Source organism: Rousettus aegyptiacus, unplaced genomic scaffold (assembly GCF_014176215.1).
Source record: "Rousettus aegyptiacus isolate mRouAeg1 unplaced genomic scaffold, mRouAeg1.p scaffold_m13_p_9, whole genome shotgun sequence".
Taxonomy (NCBI): Eukaryota; Metazoa; Chordata; class Mammalia; order Chiroptera; family Pteropodidae; genus Rousettus; species Rousettus aegyptiacus.
Window position 1 is genome coordinate 42,452,508 of NW_023416312.1, and position 23,367 is coordinate 42,475,874.

Genomic DNA, 23,367 nt, shown 5'->3' on the forward strand with positions numbered 1-23,367 from the left:
ATAACATTGAATTTAATGACCTAGAAGGAATGGACAAGCTCTTAGAAATGTACAGTATTCCTAGACTGAATCAGGAAGAACTAGGAAATTTAAAAAGAACAATCGGCAGTGTGGAAATTGAAACAATCATCAAAAACCTACCAAAGAGTAAGTCCAGGACTAGATGGCTTCACCAGTGAATTCTATCAAACATTCAAAGGAGATTCAATACCTATTATTCTCAAACTCTTCCAAAAAACCTAAGAGGAGGCAATGCTTCCTAGCTCATTTTATGAGTCCAGTATTACCCTGCTACCAAAACCTGGTAAAGATAACACACACAAAAAGAAAACTACAGATCGATATCTCTCATGAACACAGATGCAAAAGTCCTAAATAAAGTACTAGTGAACTGAATACAAAAACACATTAAAGAGATTTTACATCATGATCAAGTAGACTTCATCTTAGGGGCACTGGGGTGGTTTAACATATGTAAATCAGTTAACGTCTTGTGCCAGGTAAAATAAAGAATAAGAATTATATGATCATATCAGTAGAATCAGAAAAGGCCTTTGACAGATACAGAATACACTTGTGATCAAAATACTTAATAAAAAAGGTATAGAAGGAAAGTACCTCAACATAATAAAACCATATACAACAAAATCTCACCTAACATGAAACATAATGGTGAAAAACTAAAAAACAAACAAACAAACAAACAAACAAACAAACAAAAAACAAAAAAAAAAACCTTTCTTCTAAGATCAGGAACAGGAAAAGTCTGTCCACCATTACCACTGTAATTTTTTTATAATAATGGAGATTCTAGTGAGTGCAATCAGGAAAGAGAAAGAAATAAAAGGCATTCAAATAGGAAATGAAAATGTCAAACTGTCATTCTTTGCTGATGACATGATTCTCTATATAGACAACCCTAAAGACGCCACAAGAACACTACTAGAAATAATAAACAAATACAATAGTTTTTGGATACAAAATCAATGTTCAAAAATCCATAGCATCCCTATACACTAATAATGAATTGTCAGAAAAAGAAATGAAAAAAAAACTTTTCTTTCGCAATTGCAACAAAAGAAAATGAACCTAACAAAACTTATGAATGAACTATATAGTGAAAACTATAAGATTCAGTTAAAATAAATTGAAGAAAACATAAAATGGAAAGATATTCTGTGTTCTTGGATTGGAAGAGTCAGCATAGTTAAAATGACCTTATTACCTAAAGTATTATATAGATTTAATGCAATCTCCATCAAAATCACATCGGAATTTTTTGAAGAAATAGAACATAAAATCATCAGATCCACATTGAAGCACAAAGGACCCCAAATTGCCTAACTTCTCCTAAGAAAAATGAACAAGATTGGAGGTATCACTCTGCCTAAATTCAAATTATATTACAAAGTGATAATAATTAAAATGGTATGGTGTTGGCAGAAAAACAGACACACAACCCAGTGGAATGGAACTGATAATCCAGAAGTAAATTTCTGTTTACATGGACTAATGATTTTCAACACAGGAGCCAAAAACATACAATGAAGAAAGGAATGCCTTTTCAATAAATGGTACTGGGAAAACTGGAAAGTCACTTGCAAAAGAATAAAACTAGACTGTTGTCTATCACCACACACTAAAATCAACTCAAAATGAATTGACCTGAATATAATACCTGAAACAGTAAATTGCATAGAAGAAAACTCACAGACTTTGGACTTAGAGTGGATTTTATGAATTTGACCTCAAAGGTAAGGGAAGTAATAGTAAAAATAAATGAATGGGACTATATCAATCTAAAAAAGCTTCTGCACAGCAAACACAACTGACAACAAAGTAAAGAGACAACTATCCGAATGTGCAAATATATTTGCAAGCAAAGCCTCTGGTAAGGGCTTAACATCCAAAATATACAAAGAACTCATACAACTCAATCACAACACAGAAACAAACAATACAGTTAACAAATGGGCAGTGGACCTGAACAGACCCTTTTCCCAAGAAGACATACAAATGGCCAACAAACATATGAAAACATGCTCTCTTCACTAGCTATTAGGGAAACACAAATCAAAACCACAATGAGATACCATTTTATACCTGTTAGAATGGGCATTAACAACATGACAAGTAATAACGTGTTAGATAGGATGTGGAGATGAAAGAACCCTCATACACTGCTGATGGGACTGCAAATTGGTACAACCACTATGGCAAACAGTATGGAAGGTCCTCAAAATACTAAAAATTGATCTACCATATGATCCAGAATTCTCTCTACTTGGTATTTACCCAAACAACTTGAAAATATATATCTGGAAAGATATATGTACACCAATGTTCATAGCAGCATTATTTACAGTGGCAAAGACCTGGAAGCAACCAAAGTGTGCTACAATAGATGATTGGATAAAGATGTGATACATATATATAATGGAATATTACTCTGCCATAAGAAGATATGAAATACTGTCATTTGCCACAATATAAGCATAGTGATTCTGACAGAAAAAGCTGAAAACCACATGGTATCACATATATATGGGATATTAATCTAAAAGCACCAAACAAACATGACTATCAAACAGAGACTCAAGGACATATTCAGTGGACTAGTCGTTACTAGAGGGAAGGAGGTAGATAAGAGTAAAAGGGATCAAATATGTGTCAATGGAAATAAAGCTAACTATGAGTGGTGAACACACAATTATACACACACACACACACACACACACACACACACACACACACACACACATATATATGACTTACATTGAATTGTACACTTGAAACTTATTGGATTTTGTTAATCAAGTTCCCCCCCCATAAAATTAATTTTTTTTAATGGAAAAATAGAGCACTGGTATTTGGGGCACCTACAGGACCAAACTACATCAGATAATGAAGATATTTGAACCTGTAATTAAAATGGATAAAATGATATTTCAACTAATAGTCAACACATAGATTTTAAATATTAAATACATTCATGTAATTAAAATTTTTATCTTTTTTTGTAATGGAAATTGAAAAACTCCTTTAAAACCTTTTGAGCTTCAGTATCTTTATCTGTTAAATTTACATACTAATATCTACTTCACATAATGATTTTGCTTGATAAAATAATATATTAAATTAATGCTCTTTAAATATTAAAAGCAAATTTTAGTCTTTCTGTAGTTATTTATTGATTGAATCGCTATGTTAAGCTTGAAGCAAAAGTATGGTTATAGGAAGGATGTTTTGTTGGGAAATTTTTCTCTTCCTTCTATTTTGTTCCATTGTTTGATAATTTGAAAAATGGAGCACAAAACACCTGCACTCAGTAAAGCATTGATCACTTTTTCAGAAGTGAGCTATATATGAATCAGTTTCTACTGGAGGATTACTGCTTCTTAGAATGGTCAATATTATCATTTTTTTTTATTTTGGGGAAGAAAATGGAGAAGCAACTTTTCTGTATGAACTCCTTTTTGTTCCTTTTCAGTAATTCATTATTTCTGAAGTCAATAAGTATACATTTATTGATTTTTAAAATCAAAAATGGCTTTGTTATTAGTGTTAAGTATAGAGTACAATGGTTAGACATTTATATAAATATAGATTTTATTATATTGCCTTCTACTTTAGATAGGTTTTATTTAAATAGGTCCACCTATTAGTTGAACCAATTTCTATAATATAAAATTTATGTATAAAATACTAAATTTTATTATAATGAGAAAATAATTATATGCACATATGTTTGTATTATAAGTAACATTAAATAGTTCTTTGAGATTAATATTCAAGGCCAGATTTCTATTTAGACACTTGAAAGTATGTTTTTTATCACTATTATTTTTGTTACCTTTTTTTAAAGCTTGACAAATATGAATTTGCCTCTCTGAGTTTCTATTAGTCTGTCTGTATTTCACTCAGAAAACTGTTTGCTATTGTTGTCGACCAGCATAGATAGTAGAAAAATGCTAATAACTGGTTGGGTCAGACAGCTGTGACTGTCTAATATTGTTTTTGAGACTCCTATCAAATAGTAGACATTATTAAATGTCAAATTGACAAAAATTCTTGGCAAAAGGGACAGAGGAACAACTACTCTTGTCTGGTATAATTTCAATATATAGTTAATGAAATGTACCATGTCCTGATAGTATTATATCAACATTACAGTGTAGAAAGCAGCAAATCAATTAATTTTTCATCTTCCATCTTAATATTATAAATATTCTTAGATAAAGAATTATATTCTCTACAGAAAATTATTCGTGCAATTGACTTGTTCGTGATTCCTATTCAGGAGTTCAAACAAAATTATTTTACATTCTAATAAAAAATAAATTTCTAATTATAGTTAAAATAACCAAAAGGTACTATTTTTTTTATGCCACTTTCTTTCCTCCACCATAAAAAAGCCATAAATTTGGTAAAAAAAAAAAAAGAAGTCACTATAGAACATGAAGTTTCAGAAAGATTTCATATAGTGACATATAGAATTTATATATCATAAATACATTATAAAATTATTTTTGTACATTTGAAGTGAGTTACAAAGCTAAGCATTAGAATTTAAGAATAGCTTAATTCTCCAGTTTTATAATAAGTTTGAGCTGTACCAATTAGTAAATTTCATAATTCATCTGTTTTATAATATAATAATGCTTTATTTAAGAAAGTGACATCAATCACCACGTAAGTACCCTATATAATAAAATTTCTATGTTGATTTAAAACTTCACATAGTTTTCAAAATTGTTGGAATATAGCTGAAGATTCCTCTTTGTTAGAATGTAGAACTCTATGTGCCTGTAGAGCATAGAGATAATTCACTTTTGGAAGGAGTTTGTCTTCTATCCCACTGTCACACAGATGGCTTTCTTTGGCAACTGTGATCTTCACTATTTGCAGATTCTAGATAAGTACCTTCTATTTACATTCTAGCCTAGTTGACATTTTAAATACTAAAATTTAAAGTAAAGTCCTAGCTCAAAATATGTACCTAAATAAAATCTGAAATATTACCTATAACCCCCTTTTTTTATTTTCATGGTAGACACTATTAGTCTGAGATTATTCCTTAAAGATACCAAATAGAATCATAGAGTTTCTTTCTATTTTCTATTTATTTCGAAATTTATTAAGCCTATACATTGTAATTCATTTGGAGTAAGTGAAAGAATACTTGATGTTTAGTCAATGACATTAGAGCAAACACTTAAACAGGGAATCAATCACAAAGACATCCCTGTTTACCAACTCCACTGTTTTACTTCAAAATTTCCAAGACCAGAATAAAATAAATTTTGACGTTCGTGTCCTCAGGAAAACTTCTCTGGACCACCCAACTTGCTCAATTTTGAAATCACAAAGCCAACGATGTTATAAGAAAAGAACCAGTGTTTTTGCTGAGAATGATACGAGAAAAAGAACTGTAGTGAGACTTGCACATAGTGGCAACTCAATTTTTACTTTTGAATGAATATATAAACAAGTGCATGAATGACTAGTGGAATTTTAGATAAGCTATCATGAGATCACTTCTGTAAAAGAAAGCACTTGTGTTTATCATGTGTCTATGACTCAGACACAGCCTGCCTTATAGAGAAATGGATTCAGAAAGTGAGTAAATGACATTCTGAAGTATCTTACATTTCAGGAAGAAAGTAAAAGGAATTCCCTAAAGATCTGTAATGAGTCAACGACAGACATTAACTTTTATTCTAGAATTTAATTACTAAGAAACACTTCTACTCATATGGCAATCACTAGTTGAAACTTAACTTAAAATTCAGAGTTTAGTCTTAAAGAATCTAAGAAGTCTTATTAAATTCATTAAGAAGCAAACATTAAACAAATTAAGAGCACATAAAAATCAAGTCTAATTCTATTAAGAACAAAGATTTGGAAAAGCTATGACTTTTATTTTTTAAAATCTTATTTAGGTGTTAGATTTTCTTCCATGCATATCCTTAAGAGTTTATGCATTGCTGTGACATCTGCACAGAGGGACCATAATGGCCTAATATGTGTTTTGACATTGTGGAATGCTTCATAGTGATCTAGGCCTATGATAATTGAAATGTGGTCCATGGACTTGTGCCGGTCCATGAACTGTTGGTTAGTTTAGGAATTTAAAACTTTTATATGATAGTAAGTAGGGACTTGTATTTTATAGGCCTTATATTTTATTTCATTTTTCTAGTAATTGATTTTATTGTAATTGACAGAAACTTATCTTTACCACGGATTGTTTGAGAAGCACTGATTGAGGCCAAAGTGAGCCTTAAAAATAGTTATTTGACATCTTTAATAAACTTTAAAAAATATGTGAGGCACAATATCAGGAGCTAGTCATACAATGAAGAATGAGATTCATTCCTCTATGAATCCAGTAGAACAGAGTGGATGGTGGGTGGGGGATTATAGTGTACTTTTTAAGACATTGGGTTCTGCAGTCAGACAGATGTGTATGTGTGAGTCCCTTCTCTGATGGTTGCCAGGTGTACAGCCTTAGGTAAGTTACTTAAATCTTTCTGAGCCTCAGATTTCTGATCTATAAACTAGGCAAAATAAATAGTGTATAACTGATGCAATTGCCATGAGAATTAAACAAGCTAATGTGTATAAAGTGATAAGTATTGTGCCTATTATACAGAAAATGCTCAATGGACATTAGCTAATATATGTGAAGGAGAAACATCTATATGAGTAACTATGGTATAGGGTAGATATGACAAGGGTCAAGCTAGAGTTGCAAATAAATTGCTATGAGTGATAAAGGTTCGAGAAGTGATACAGGTCTTTGAAGAATGAGTACGAGTTTAGCAACTGGAGAATGATTGAAAGTGGATGATTTGAATAAGAACACTTGATCTTAAACAAAATATATTTTGTTGTAATTTTATAGAATAAGTCACTAGATTATAAGTAGCTATTTTCTGGAAAATATTTTTAATAAAAAGTGGCACTCACTCAAAAATAATTTCTAATTTTATAAACCTAATTTGTCTTGATTTAGATAGTTTGCTCTTTAGTTTTCTAGAGATCCATAGCTGAGATTCCAGAGAAGAAAAAGGTTGATTTTTAAAATTATTTTTTAATCACTTGGCCATCTGGATTGCTATACAGGTATGTATTATTTAAAAGCAAATTAACTAGACTAACCACATTTATCTTTAAGGTTAAACAACCACAGGTGTAATCAAAGGGCAACAATTTAATTACGTCTTGAATTTCTACATTGACTTTGGATTTGTTTGATGTAAAGAGACAAAATGATGCTGCAGGAGGAGATAAGTGCTGACTTAGAAACATTTGATTTTAAAATTTTGTTCTAGGCTAGTCTTTCATCTAATGAAACCAAAACAAAAAAAAAATACTACTTCTAGTGCTACAGGACATCCAGCTCCCAGGATGCTACTATTGCTTAATAGCTATGTTATGAGTTAAATAGATCTTGTGTGATAGCTTAGGAATTCAACCACCATTTATAACATTAATACCATCAAAATATAATTAAGAAACTTTTGAGATACATCTAATTCATAAATGAATAATGTGTAGACTTCTCATATCTAATACCTTAGAAACGTGAGGTACAGATGAGAACCATATGTGGTTTTGTGTTACAGATGAATGATCATTCATTGCTGGTTGTATTTGTATTCTATTAGTTTGTGTTTTAAATTATTTTTTTTATTCTTGAGATCAAGTCCCAGAAACAACAACTACTATTTGGTGGATAAAGTTTGGAAATATTGGAGTGAGGTTGTTACAGAAATATTTCGATACATGAAATAGTCATTGTAGAACAAACTTATATTTTCATTTTTGTGTTTGAGAAAGTAGTTCATTATTTATTATAATTATATTACTTTTGTATGATGAAGTCGTTTTTTTTAAAAAAAAACTGAGATAGAGATAGAGAAAAGTAGTGTAGTAGGATATAATGACTAAGACCATAGGATTTGAAATGGAGAAAATCTGGGTTTAAGTTCCAGCCCTTCTACTTACTAGCTGCATGACCGTGTTGTATCAATTGAGATGTAAAGGGCTTAACACAGTACCTGACCCTTCATGGGAGCTCAATAAATGGCACATTATACTGTTATTTTATATTTTCACTTCTTCCTTGAGAATATGTGAGCCTTATACCCTATTAAATGTAATGAGCTGAAATCTTACACATTTCTGCCTCCCAGATTTTTTCTTTATGCAAGACATCCATGGAACTGGTAACCTATAGTGCTGCCGGCTGTGTATGAGTCACATACTATACTATATAACTTTTCAAAAACAGTTTTATTTTAATTTATAAATTATGTATGTTCATGGTAAAATATTTAAAAAGTTGACTATTAAAAAAATATTTATAACCAAGCATGCAAGGATAACCATAAACAACATTTTAGTGAAAATCCTTATAGGTTTTTTGCCCCTATATATTGTTATAACATTTAAATAGGAGACTGAGAAATCCATTATAAAGGAGATGAGAAAGGCTTTGCTTCAATCTTAGAACAACTGGTTCTGTTCTTTTTAGGATAATGGGACCAGACCTGTATTCAGGTAAAGTACCACATAACAATGGTCTTTTGCCAGTGTAGAATGGTTTCTCTATGCAAAGATGGCTAATCTCTGTCAGTCATGGAAGCTTTATTTTTGCTATACATTGAAAAACTTTGGACTTATTATAACTTGTTCTATTGACCAAATTTTATATTTGGCTAGTGTTCTTTTTTAATTTAATTTTATTATTAGTTTCAAGTATATAGTACATTATTAGACATTTATATTGTTTATAAAATGATCCCCCTAATTGCTCTTTCTCTCCTCTGGCTCTCCACCTAGTCATTACATTAATGTTAACTGCATTTCCTATGCTGTGCTCCCCATCCCTGTGACCATCTATTATCGTATTTTTTTTTTAATTTTGGTTGATTGAATTGCTTCCGAGTTCTCTAAGAATTATAACTGAATATGACCACTTATATTATTTTGGTGGGGAGGACATTTGTGTAAACCTTTTGTGGTGAGATCATTTCCCCTCTCAGGTTATGATGTATTATCAACCTGATTAAAAATAGCTTGCATGTGTCTAATACAAAATAATACCTATATATTTACATTGATCCAAAGATCAAATCCACCCATAAATTATAATTTCACTATTGTAAAAGTACAAAAATTTTCATTTCCTCATTTTTTTCAAACTTGTGAAATGATTTACATGTAAAGCATTAGTTGCTGCATTTATTGCTTTAATGTATTAGAACAGCAACCATACATTCAGAAGAGTATCTAATTTTAGTTATATACACATAAATAACCTGTTGCTTGTCCTGTTCTCTTTTAAGAGTGAAACACACTTCCTGTTTTCTCCTCTTCAAAACTAAAAACGGAAGTATAAATTTAAACCTTATAGTTAGAAGAAACATAATTTACTCTAAACGCCTCATTTTTAAGATGAGACAACTGATTCTAGAAAGATAAAGAGATGTGTGAATGAATGATTACGTACTTGAGATTTTTCACTCAACAGCATAACTAAGTCATCTTAACAGATCAGAATCTCCTACTTTTAAAAAGTGGCTAAAAAAAAACTCTTCATTAAGCTCAGCCCCTTAAAAAATAAATTGTGGTAAAGAAAATCACATAACAAAATTTACTATCTTAACCATTTTTAAGTGTGCATTTCAGTGTTTTAAAATATATTCACATTCAGCCATTCTTTCTTGCTTAAAACTATATTATTATCACCTTTTTGAGACTAAAAGCCATACTATTCTATTAAAAAGCTCAGTTGTTGTTTTCGTACTCTTGAAGTGACAGCTCTAAGATGTGAAACAATAAATAATGGATGAAAGCTGGTAAGTTTGTAATTGTTACTTAAATATTAAATTTTATCAAATACCAGTATGAAATTACACTTAAAAGGCAAAAAAGAGACTGTTGTAGGAATTGAAGCCAAATCATTGAAGAAGGTCATCATCATTATTTTTATATACTGGAATAAGAATAAAGAGAAATATTTTTGCACACACAGTATTAATTATTTTATTTTGTGATAAAATACAATTTTTGTATTTCATGAAAAGGAAGATTTAATTTCTGCCTTTTATAAATTTTAACATTATTTTGAAATCATCATGAAGACATTTTCCCTTGACTTTTTATTATCGCAGCCTATGGAAACAAAATATTTATTTTTGATTGGTTAATATATGGAGAGGCCTTTAATTATAGCTGATTCATTTAGTATCTCAAATTCATATTCAACTTCATTTCTGATTTCCACTATTAGAAACTTATTGGGACTGGAGTCTACACAGTCACATTGAGTGGGAACCTCTGGGGTTAGAATGAGCTCCAGTAAATCTTTTTTTTGATGTTCCTGAGATACACTTTAATTCAAACAACAATCAAGTATTTATGACTTCCTACTGTATGCTTAGTGCTGTTCTCATTGTTATGGGAAATAAAAGAGCATTTTAAAATAAAGCCCTTGTTTTCACAGATCTTATAATCTACTTAAACGAGGCAAAACATACACTTAAAATAATAGGTTGACAACAAAGGAAGATAAGAAATGCCCAAATGTTTGATTAATAACTAAAAGCACTTATCTGCTATCGTGAGTGGGCCTTGGACAGAGTACCATGTGGAGAAGGGAAGATCTGAGAACTAATGAAAAATCAGGAAAAGGGGTAGATAGAAAAAGGAGAAAAGTAGGCTGGTTTATTGGCTCTCTCATCACTGAATATTTAGAGGCTGTAAGCATTTTCTGCTTGCTTTCTCCTTTTGCCTTCCATTATAACTTCTTTTAACCTTCAGTGTCATTATATATTGCAGTTTCTGATTCATATTAACTACTTTAGGTGATGAGGAAAATTTGTAACTAGCTACTCATTAAATCTTCCAGAAAATAGTCTTAAGGTACTTAATTATTTTAATCTTATGCATATGTGAGTGTATTTTATCCATTCTCACCCCCAGAATTGTGAGTTTCAGTAACACAGTGACAATGTTTTCTGTAGTTTTCTGTTTTACTCATTAACTAGCATACCATAGATGCTATCAACAACAAGGAAAACTTGACTGTAAAAATTTTAGAAAGACCTTTATTTAGGGCCTTGCTTATGGATTATAGTCTGAGAGCATAGCTTTAAGAAACCTTGAAGCAGTGCTCTAACTTTGGAAAAGTGCGGGGCACTTAGATAGACAGAGAAATGAGAGAAAATATACCTGATGCATTAGAAGTTTCAATTAGGGTACATATAGTTCAATGATTAACAGTTTTACGTCAAATAGAAGGAATGTATAGAAAATATATGGTTGAGTAGCTGTGACCCCTAAATTTTAATTAGGGTCTGGAAAAAATTAAATTACTTTGACATGCCTTGAAGTGGTTTTTATCAGGATTTAGAAAAACAGTCACTGTTATTGATCCTTAGTGTTGAAACTGCCTGGGTCATGGATGTGATTATCCCCTATAGTTTGGGTCTTAGTAAAAATATTTTAGGAAAGCTCATTGTTCTCGCTGGGTTTTTAATTAAGTCAGAGAAGCCGAAGAACCATTTCCTTCTATAAGCTCAATATGTATTTACTGAATATGTTTTACTCATTTATTTATTATGAATATTATTTTACTTTGTGTGTCTCCTAGAGAAAAGTTAGTCTGGTAAAGTATTTTGGGAACTGGTAAAAATATTGTTATTTGATAGGTTTATTAAATGACTAGTAGCCCAACTTCAGCACTAGGTGTTACATATAAAATCTATATATAGAGATATACCCCTTTTTAATTATTAGGGCTTACTATATTAGAGCTTGATACTTCAGCAATATAGTAATCGTGAAAGTGAATAAATGGTTTAAACCGATAGTCTAATAAATTGCCTAAGAAAAAAGCTGTTCTCACTTTCTTTAAAACCCTTGTTATGTATACAGTACATTAGTTAGACATTTTTATAGTTTATAAAGCACTCCCCTAATTGCTTCTTCTCTCCTCTGGTTTCCCACCTAGCCAATATATTAATGCTAACTATATTTCCTTTGCCGTGCTCCCCATCCCCATGACCATCTACCAACTACTAATTTGTACTTCTTTAACACTTCACCCCATTCTCCCAGCCACCCAAACACCCCCCTATCTGTCACCAAATTGGCCTCTGTATTTGTGAGTCTGTTTTTGATTAATTTGTTATTTTTTTTCCCTAGATTCTGCATATAAGTGAAATCATATGGTATTTATCTTTCTCTGTTTGACTTATTTCACTCAGCATAATAACCTCCAGGTCCATCCATGTCATTGAAAATGGTAGGATTTCATTTTTTAATGGCTGAGTAGTATTCCATTGTATATATGAACCATAACTTCTTTATTCAACCATCTTTTGATGGGCATTTTGGTTGCTTCCATATCTTGGCTATTATAGAGAGTGGTGTCATCAACATAGGGGTGAATAGGTCTTTACAAATTATTTTTTTGGTTTTCTTTGGATAAATACCCAGAAGTGCAATTGTTGGGTCAAAAAGTATATCCATTTTTAATTTTTTTTGAGAAACTTCCAAACTGTTTTCTATAGCGGCTGTACCAATTTGCAATTCTGAGGATTCCCTTTTCTCCACATCCTTGCCAACATTTGTTATTCTTTGATTTATCGATAATAGCCATCTGACCGTATACTTAAAACTAAGAAAAATACAAAACAGTTGTTATTATGATAATGGATATCCCTGGCTTATTTCTTGTTTAAAGTAAATGATTCTGCCTTTTCACTATGAAGAATGATGTCTGTTATGGATTTCTAATAAATAGACTGTATCCATGATAAAAAATAAAAATAAAATCTTTGTTATGCTATCTCAAAAAAAAAACTATATTGTTAGAATTTGATTTTTAAATGGCTTTACTTTATAGAAAAATAACACTCGTCTGCCCTATATTTTTCTGCTTGGCTGAAATAAAACTGTAATTTCAAAGTGAAAATAAAAAGAAATAAAAAAGAAGAAGAGTAAAAAAGTGAATAAATCACTCTGTTAATCATGGCCAGTGTTGGGCGACAACTTATAGTAGAGGGGAAATGAATAAAAGAAGTAGGACTATGAAACCTTATAAAGCAAGTGAGAATTGTTGCCAAATTAGTACGTGAGGAGTGCCAACCTACAAGAAGACAAATTTAACTTATGCAGGCCAACTTCATCTGTTTTGCACGAAAAGGCACAGAAACCATATGTGAGTATTATTGGTGAAGATTTTACATGGACTTGTTTGATAGGAATTCTAAATTCTAGATTCTAGTGTTAGCCATTACCCAGAAAGGCGAATAGTTATAACTTAATTTCACAGCAATTGGCTATTGTCCTATAAACAGTTTGTTATGTAAGGTATGCAGAGTGTGTGTAAAAGATACCTGAAAAATTTTGAGTTTTGTATTTCACCATTGATCTTATCATGTTTCTGATCTTTGATTTTCCTTATAAAGTACAACTTGAGATTCTTACAGGAACATTTGTTTTGCATGAGAAGGATATTAAGAACTGTTAAAATATGAAAAATCAGTATTTCTATGCAAGGTAGTTTTTGGTCTATTTTAACATGAAGTGGAATTGTATAATAGAAAGGCTGTAAGTTCTGGAATTAGCGTTGGGTTCAAATCTGTGTTCTGCAACTTGCTAGTTTTTTGACCTTGGGCCAATTAGTTAACTTATACTTTTTGTGTTATTTTGATATTATGATGATTAAATGGAATAATGTATAAAATACGGCTAGAATATAGTACGTATTCAATATTAGCAGTTCTCAGTATTTTACTAGGAATGTGCTATATTTAATAGTTAATAATCAAAATTCATTTTAATCCTGCTTTATCCCTAAGTTTTACTTGACTAACTTTCCCTTTACTTGACCTTGCCTCCTTCATTAGCTGTTATTTCCCTGGCTAAAAGAAATGACCAAATCATGTTTTTGATTTTGTATAATTGATATTTCATCTACACCTCTCTTAATACTTTTTTCTGTTTCTACAAAAGAATTGGAAATGGCCTAAGTGTGTGCCGGGGGTACCTTAAAATGACAGTTACTTTATTCATTTTTTATCTGGTAGTTGTCTTTATGGGACATGATCGTATGAGTGTCTGTATTTACAAAACAGAATAAAAAGAAAAAATACAGTTAATCTTTGAAAATAATTAGTGTACATCCATATTGTATTTCTAGCTTCATATTTGTACTGTCAGAGCAATCTCATGTCGCCTAAAATTATAAAGTGATTGAGAATAATAACTGTATATGGGGAAAATCACACAACATATCATACTGCTCAGTAAATATTAAACAACAGCAATTGGGAATTGCCTTAAACAGATATGAGTGTGTGAGCATTGTGGATGGAAAAAGTGGTTCTATGGAAAGTAACTTCACAGGGTGATCTGATTATAAACTTCTAACTGGGCAGGTCATGGTAGATAGTCATGCCCAAGGCATGTGACTTTTTAAGGTTTATGTTTGCCTTAAGCAAGCCCTGTCCATTGTTTCTGGGTATCTAGGTTAACACATCTTTGAAAATGCCCCTTTTCAAACTTCTCCTTCTAAGACATAGCCACCTTCAATAGAGCAAATAATCTTAAACATCCTGTAATTTAATCCCTGCCTTGCTTTCCCCTCCCTTCATGTAATCTTCTTTACCCCTCTTTAATTTTAAATGCATAAAAAAAACTTTTATTCTCCAGAGCATTTGAGATCTTGCTCTCCAGACTGCATCATCAGTTTGGCTCACATAAACTCTTTATTAAAATTCTCTACAGGTTTGGACATTTCTTACATTGACATAGTACATTTATGGTGACAATAATATATTGTGGGTAATATTTTAATTTATCACCTCCTCTAAGATATTCGAAGGTATGAACAAAGAACTATCCTGTGCTGAAAGACACCAGGCAACATGTAGTATTTCAGAAATTTCAGCAGAATCCCAATGTGAATCTTACTCCCTAAGGATTTCATTATTCCATTTCTCTCAAATAATCACGAAAAGACCCAATATAATGGACATTTGTGGTTACTAAACTGCTTTCATCTTTTTTTGCAAACTAGGAAATGAGAATAAATGCAACACATGGGAAAACAAGATATGTGTAATAATTATTGTCACCAAACACTATTTATTAGAAGAAATTATTACACAGTGAAAAATAAGGAAGTGAAATCTCTTGACAATTCATTTAAGGCTTTTGATGCCCACATTATTTTTTAGATATTTTTAATGTTATTCAGGGACTGGTTTAAATAATAGAAAACAAATTTTCACTAGCCAAATAAAACTAAATATTCATGAGACATCCACACTTATAACAGGAATTCAGCTCTCACCTTTAAAATTTGTACACAAAATTATAGCTGAAAGCAGAGAACCTGTAACAGATTGAGAACAGATAATTGTCTATCATATTTTTGAAAAGCCAGTTGTTTACTTGTTGACCAAGCCTATCTAGTTAAAATAGCTGAGGCTAAAATGAAAATCGAGCAATTAAAACATTAAAAAAAAATTTGTCATGGAACATTGAACATCATTATGGAACTCATCCAGTTTTTGGAGAAAATCCCAAACTAGAAAACAAAACAGCAACACTATATAACAATGGCAGGAGAGTCAGCTCTTTAGAACTAAACTGACTAGAGAAAAAAAAATGCAGTTTGACAGAGAAAACAATATACTTTGGCAACAATAGTTAATTCTAAGAGTAACAGATATTTGAAACTATACCTTCAAAAATTAAAATAATCAACTGAAAAAGTCCCCTTGTAAACTGTTGTGAGGAAAAAAGAAAGGAAAATCAGTGAAGCTTCTTTTATTCTTCTCTTTCTTCCAGAATGAAAGTTTACCAGTTTTTCCTAAAAAAAAGAAGGGGTTATATTGGGTTGATGCTGAATGCCAGAAAATTTTAATACCCAATTAATGAAAGAAAACATAAAAAAAACAAGTCAGTAAGAAAAGGTAACTCCCAAGAAATGGAAAAGCAAAACATCATGTTGATTGAACATGTCACACATGAAAAGCGAGAGTCATCATTCACACAAATGAAATGCCTTCTGTATATATGAAAAATATATCAAGGTGGTTGAGCCAATGTTTTCTGGAGACAGATTAATTAGATTCAATCCCACTCTGCTAGTTCTTAGCCAAGTAACCTTGAGAAAAGTGTTTAACTTATCTAGGTCTCATTCACCTGTAGCATGGAGATGATAACAGTGTATATCTGAGAATTAATTGAGATAAATAACACATTTAGAAGATATACTCATTACAAATTAAGCACTGAATAAATGTTAGCTCTACTTATATAAAAATGTGTATATGTGTATTTTAGCCTTATCTGTAGGTTAAAAAAAAAAGAACAATGATTAAACTTGTCAAATGACATTTTAAGTCATTAACTTTCTTAAATCGGTGTGCCTTTAACAGAATTCCGTGGGTTTAATTTGACTGGAGTAATCCCAGAGGTCCTACAGTAACTTTAAGGAACACTGTCAATCAGTTATTACTAGTATTAAAGGAAATGAAGGTGAATCAGTCTTTTCAAGGCTCCCTTTGTTATTCTGGGTTTAACTAGAGCTGACATTTGAATATAGTTCCTTGCTGATCACTGCTTTCCCTACTATTTTTGGTTTTACCTTTGGTAATTCTCTAGCCATTTTCTGGGCATTAGTTTAAACTAAGGATTAGCAACCTATGGTTTTTATGCCTTTAGTATTACATTACAAGATTTAGGCTTGTTTGTTTAGTCTGGGCTAAAAGGTTATACTAAGGGTGAAAGAACATTTGTCTTCTCTGAAATGAGTGCAGATATGTGGGTGGTTATCACTTTTCCCTACTTCTTCAGTAGAGAATAATTTAAAAATAATTCAACATGGGGTGTCAAACAGGTTGTTGCTCATCCTACATGCAGTGTTCCCCCCCTCTCCTGTTCACCTGTCCCAATTGTCAGAAAAAATATCTAAATATCTTACCCTTAAATGAATAAGAGTAGGAAGAAAGTCTCGGCAGACCAGAAACCATTTTTGTGGGTTGAAAGGTACAAAGAAATATACTTAAGGAAAGCTTGGAAAGGATTATGAAACAGGAGTATAAAAGCATAATTTTGAAAGCATAGTGAATAGAATAAAGCAGCAAAAACTTCTCTTGGCATCAAAAATTATTTTATCGATAACATTATAGTGCTTTAGAGGCTACAAGGATGTATTTCTCATTCTTAGCATATGCCTCTTTATAATTTGCTGCCACTGCAACCCTATTTAAGGTGGACAGATTAGACAATGTTAAAGATGGTAAAGTAAGTTAGCATGTGGTTCTCAGAACACATAAAAGACATAGAAACTGCCATTTATTTTGAAAATTAAGTATTTGATAGTCTTAGAAATGTATTAATTCAGAGGAAATGACATTTTTTTAATACTCTGTAACAGGATAAGGCACCTTAAGTAACAGAAATCTTGATTTAGTCTTTAAGAACATTTGTGTGATCACTTTCCCTTAAAGTTAAATGCAAGTATTACTCTTACACATTTTTTACCTTCTTCAAAATTATTGCCTGTGCTATGTGCATGAAATGCTATATAGAAGTTAACATTTCTCAGAAGTCTCAAAGCACTACCAAGTACTTCATGAAGATGTGGAACAGTGCTAGTGACACTCTCATCTTCATGTTCCTTGGTGTTTCTACCATTGGAGATAACCATAAATGAAATTGGCCTCACATTTGTTTCACTGTCATGTTTTGTCTTATTTGGAGAGCATCAGGTATGGTAAATACTGTTGTTTAAATAAAAGAAGTCAACTGAACTTGGGATACATTAGAAGAAAAAAAAATGACAATATACTATACTTGCTTTACTTCTCATAAGCAGACTGTTTTATATCTCTATGTAGGGGGTGCATAATAGCAATGTTAAAAAAAAACCAGAAAACAACAACAACAACAACAACAAAAACAAGCTCTAAAATCAGACTGCCTGAATGAAAATCCTAGCTTTACTACTTAGGTTTATGGCTTTAAGAAAGTTACATAATCCTGCTAGGCCTTAGATTCCTCAACTATAAAATGGCAATGGTAATTTATTAACTTCTGCTAGCTATTGTGAGAATTACATGGCATACTGCAGTCCAAGAGATTAGCATAGAACCTGGCACATCATAAACTCTCTGTAAATATTAGCTTTTACTACTAGTACCAGTAATACTGCTGCTGTAGCACTATAAATACTAGTGCTGTTATAATGTAGTATAATATGACAAATATATGGATGCTCCTAAGAATTACTTACAGTTCTTAGTAAGAACTACTACTAAGAATATTAATACACAATATTATTACTATTGCTAGGATCGGAGCTGAGGGTTTTCTTTCATTTTTCTGAATGTTTACATCTCCCTGCTTCCCCCGAATTTACAAAAAAAATAGTAAAAGTCACCACTGTGTGTAGCACTGTTGTTCCAACTTCCCATCCTAACACACAATGGTATGCACCTTGCTAATGTCCGCATTGGAGCTATTAAAGTACTGACTGTGTCTTGGGGAATTCTGACTTCAGCAGGAAAATATATACCACTTCTGTCTTTTCCTCAAACCCTGGAAGAGGCCAAGTGACATCTGGTGCCACTAAACCATACCTGCTGACTTTACTATTAGCTGCAGCTAAAACCATTTCTCGCTCTAACACTTACATTAAAAACAAAATATTCCATTGGTACTAAAGTAAAATACACATGTGTAGCATATTTTTCATCCAAAACTGCTGGAGCCAGCTGGCTAAAGTCGAACAGCACCTAAAAGAGGGGGGCGAAGCCTAAGAAAAAAAACAAGAAGACAGAAAAGCTCTTTGGGAGGGCATACAGTCAATGCTGCAGCCCCGAGTTTATTTAGCACAGCATATTTATACCCTACAAAGCCGTGAGAAGCAAACACCCACAAGTATGTAACTAATTGCTGATATTTACTCAGGAAACTTTGTAGCTATCTTAACATACTCTTTCCTATGGTCAAAGGACATTCAGTTTCTCACCCCCAAGCCAGGTACACCTCCTCCCGAGCCAGCAGACTGCACAGCCTGCCAACTCTGCAAAACTCCCAGCTATACTGGCAGTTTAATTCTGCCTCAAAACGGCTCCTGACACAAAACAAATCACAACTTCATTGATAGTTAAACTGAACTCTATTTACAATCTTACATTTTATTGTTTGCATAGGAATTCAGTTTATACTTTGTCATATTTTCTTGACATTTATATCTTTACTTCCCTCCTGTACAAATGAACAAAATCATTGCAGACGTTTCTTTGGAGGCTATGAAACTTATTTTAGCAATACAGAAAGGCACATTAGGGAAATTTCTTAGGGTTTTAAAGATGAATAATAAGGCTAGCCAGGGTATATTTTATTATTCATTAAAATGTGTTTAGCTTGGCCATTAACAGTGAAACCACCAGCTAAATGTCTTACACATTCATAGAAGACAATTTCTCATTTATTCTGAGCCACTGTGAAATTGTCACTAGGATTGTAAAATGTTCTCTTTTTTTATCTAAATATATTTTTAAATAAAATTGGAAAATAGTCTACTTTGTGCTCATGTGATATGAAAAATAGCAGACACAAAAGAAAAAAAAAAGCCAAAGATAATTGAGGTTTTCCTATAAAATGTTGAGAACTAGAAGAGCAAATATTAGAGATGGAGTCCTGGAATTTCATAGATTTGTATATATCTATTTGTATACATAGTTTGTATATATAGTGTGAAAATTATCTTATTTTCAATGTCATTTTATTTCCAATCTATCTCTACCTCTGGTATGCAGAGAGAAAATGAAGAACTCCTTATTATAATATAATCAATGAGGTATCTATAACATCATAAACCTTGCATCACAATTTAGCTTATGATTTGCCTAAATATGCAGAGGAGAGATGAGAAGGCCATGCTATATTTTTCCCTTTGGACTTTAGCCATATTAAATCATTCAGATAGATGATAGGTAGGTAGATAGATATAGATATTGATATATGAAATTCTATTGAATTAAAAGTTTTGGTAGTTGATACACTAGAATATTCTCTTTCTTTTTGGTTTGGGGACCCACTTAGGACTTGTGATAAAAAAAAATTGAAAGGTCAGCATCCTGGCAATATGTCAATATTGCTGAAGCAGTACACCTGAGTTGACCAAATGCAGTTTGACTAAAAGAAAGCAAGATAATTTTTCCATTTAGTCAACATTTTTATTTGGCCCCAAATGAATATATTGTCACTAGCTTTGAGTTCTGGTAATTTTAATACAGCATAAGGGAGATTAGAAATTAGAAATGCTATTATATATGTTTTAGTTGGAACAACTTAAATATTTAACAGTAGGGAAGTAGATAAAACAAACTATTAGAAAAATAATAATATAAACATAGTCATATGTGACTTTTGAAGTTTTTATTCCAAAGCGTTAGCAATAATTTTCTTCGGATAGGTACTTTTATGGATGTCATATTCTTCCTTTGCATATTTGTATTTTTCTTTAAGAACTTCCTCTGCTTTTGTAACAACAAAACAGATAATCACAAGACCTAAAGAGATCTGAAGAGTTTTTAAAAAGAAAATTTAGAGCTCTGAAAATTTTAGTGAATTTAGCTTTTATTTATTTTAATTATGCTTGCTTTAATAGTTGACTCTGTTTTTATTTTCTGGAACAATGTAAAATCTGTAAATTGAATTAAAATGTTTTTAAAAACTGAAAAAGAGATCAAAACTTTTAATCATATACAGAAGTTGTAAGACTATGCCCATGGTCCTCCAAATTGCTATATATTCCAGTGAAGAGGATCTGGATTTTTTTTTATCAAACAAATCAATTTTTGCTGAATTGTCTGTTGGACAACTTATTTCTTCTCAAATTTTGTATAAGGGTTCTTATTTTCAGCCCACCTGTCAAGGAATCTTACATTCTCTTTCTTATCTTCAAGTAAATTATCTGATAAACTTATTCACAATAAGATATCCAAAATGTAATCACTAGGAGTCAGATCTGTGGGACAAAGATTTAACTCATACCTTTCAAATAGTACTGTCCATGACCAAGCACTTCTCTCATGCTTAAGGCTACTTTTCGAGGCAATAGACAATTGTGGGTAATAAAAAATTTTTGACTGAGACTTGAACCTCAGAACTCTAGACTCTGAGCATCAAGGGAATAAAAACTTTTCTTTAAAACTTTGAACCTATCTGGTGGCCTGGCTGATTAAAGAGTAAAACCAGCACAGGTCACATTACATAACAGATCACGGCTTGGGTCAGCTCCGTACTAGTTAGTAATAAGACTAAAGAGAAATGTTATTTTCTGTTTGTAGAGACTGCATTTTCAGAATAACTCAGATAATCCACATGAACCTCAAGAAGGAAATTGTACTGCTCTCATTCTAAAAACCTGAGAACAATCAAAATAAAAATCAAAACACAACTATTTAAAGAAAATTCTCCTAAAGTAATTTTATTAAATAAATACTTTAATAGTTTCATAAGTTTAGGTTTTTAAATTATCCATCACAAATCCTTAGAATTTCAATCTAGTTTAACACTAATTTCTTATAATACATTTGTAACATTTTTATTTCTATTACTCAACCACTCTTTTTTTCCTGGGGGAGGGGGATTTAGAAGTCCTTGTGTTGATTTTTTTCGTGAACAAATGTCATGCGAATACAGTTACCAGGAAAGACCAATTTACTATAGCCTACAGAGGACTGAGAGGAGAAATCTGTTTCTCCCTTGTTTTCCTGCTCCCAGAGTTTTCCAGAAAAAAAAGCTCTTCATAACAGCAATCACAGTAGTCCTATTTACTGTCATCATACAGGCAAACAAATGATTAAAGTAATGCAATTTGAAATCCTCAACTTAGATGGAAATGAATGGCCCAACATTCTCTTTCAGGATTTTGAACTGAAGTAGTTTATATTTAGGAGGAACAATTATGGCATGAAATAGTTTTTAATGTGACTCAAACAGGACATTTACAAAATCTGAGGTGGAATTTATTTTAAAATCAATACGGAAATGAGAGCATGTGTCCTTTATTCAAGTGGTTGACACCAATAGCTTTACAACAAATACTACATTTTAACTACTTAAAAAGGTAAGGTTGAGGTTGAGAACAGAAGAAGAAATAAATACAATTCTTTAAAAATTTTATTATAATGTACTTTTTTTCTTGAATTATCTTTGGTTTGTTCATATCCCCCTATCTCTCTAATTGCCAATTCACTGCACTTCAGTTCTACAAAGCCAACCAAAAGAATGTTGGAAAAAATGTCTAAAAACCTATCTAGTAATGGAATGAGATAGTATTTCAAATTTTGGCTAAAAATTATAAACTAAGATAATGATGGTGGATATATTGTGTGTATGTGGTAGGGTAAGACTAGTCAGAAGTGAGTTTGGCAGGCTTCTCATTAAGCAAAATAATTATTTCTCTAAAATGGGTAAGATGATTTTTTAGGTTTTGATTTTTTTTGTTTTGTTTCATTTTATTTTGTAAGTGACTGATTAATATTCCACATTTATTTTCTTAGCATTTAAAATTAATAAATTGCGATATTTCATCTCTTCTTATCGATGAGTGATATTCCATTGTATATATGTACCATAGCTTCTTTATCCAGTCATCTATCATAGGACATTTCAATTGCTTCCATGTCCTAGGCACCGTGGATAATGCTGCTATGAACATCGGTGTGCAAATACCTTTTTGGATATGAGTTTTCAAGTCTTTGGTGTATATAGCCATTTGAGACAACATGGATAGACCTCGAAATAATCATGCTAAGCAAAATAAGCCAGACAAAAAAATTTGAAAACTACATGATATCACTTATATGTGGGATGTAAACCTAAAAGCAACAAAAGAACAGGACAAACAAACCGAGACTCATGGACATGGACAATAACTAGTGGTTACCAAAGAGTGGGGGAACAGGGGAGAAGAGGGAGGTAGACTGGGCAAAAGAGGTCAAATATGTGGTGACAATAAAGAATTAAAAATAAATAAATTAAAAAATAAAAACAGACTCAAATATAGAGGACATTCTGGTGAAGGCAAGAGGGGAGGGGGATTTGGGGTCTGGGATAAAGTGTTGAAGGGTTAAAGAAGTACAAATTAATAGTTGATAGATGGTCACAGAGATGGGGAGCACTGCATAGGAAATACAGTTAGCATTAATGTAATGGCTAGGTGTAGAGCCAGAGGACAGAAAGAGAAATCAGTGGTATCATTTTATAGACTATATAAATGTCTAACCAATGTACTGAATACTTGAAATTAACAAT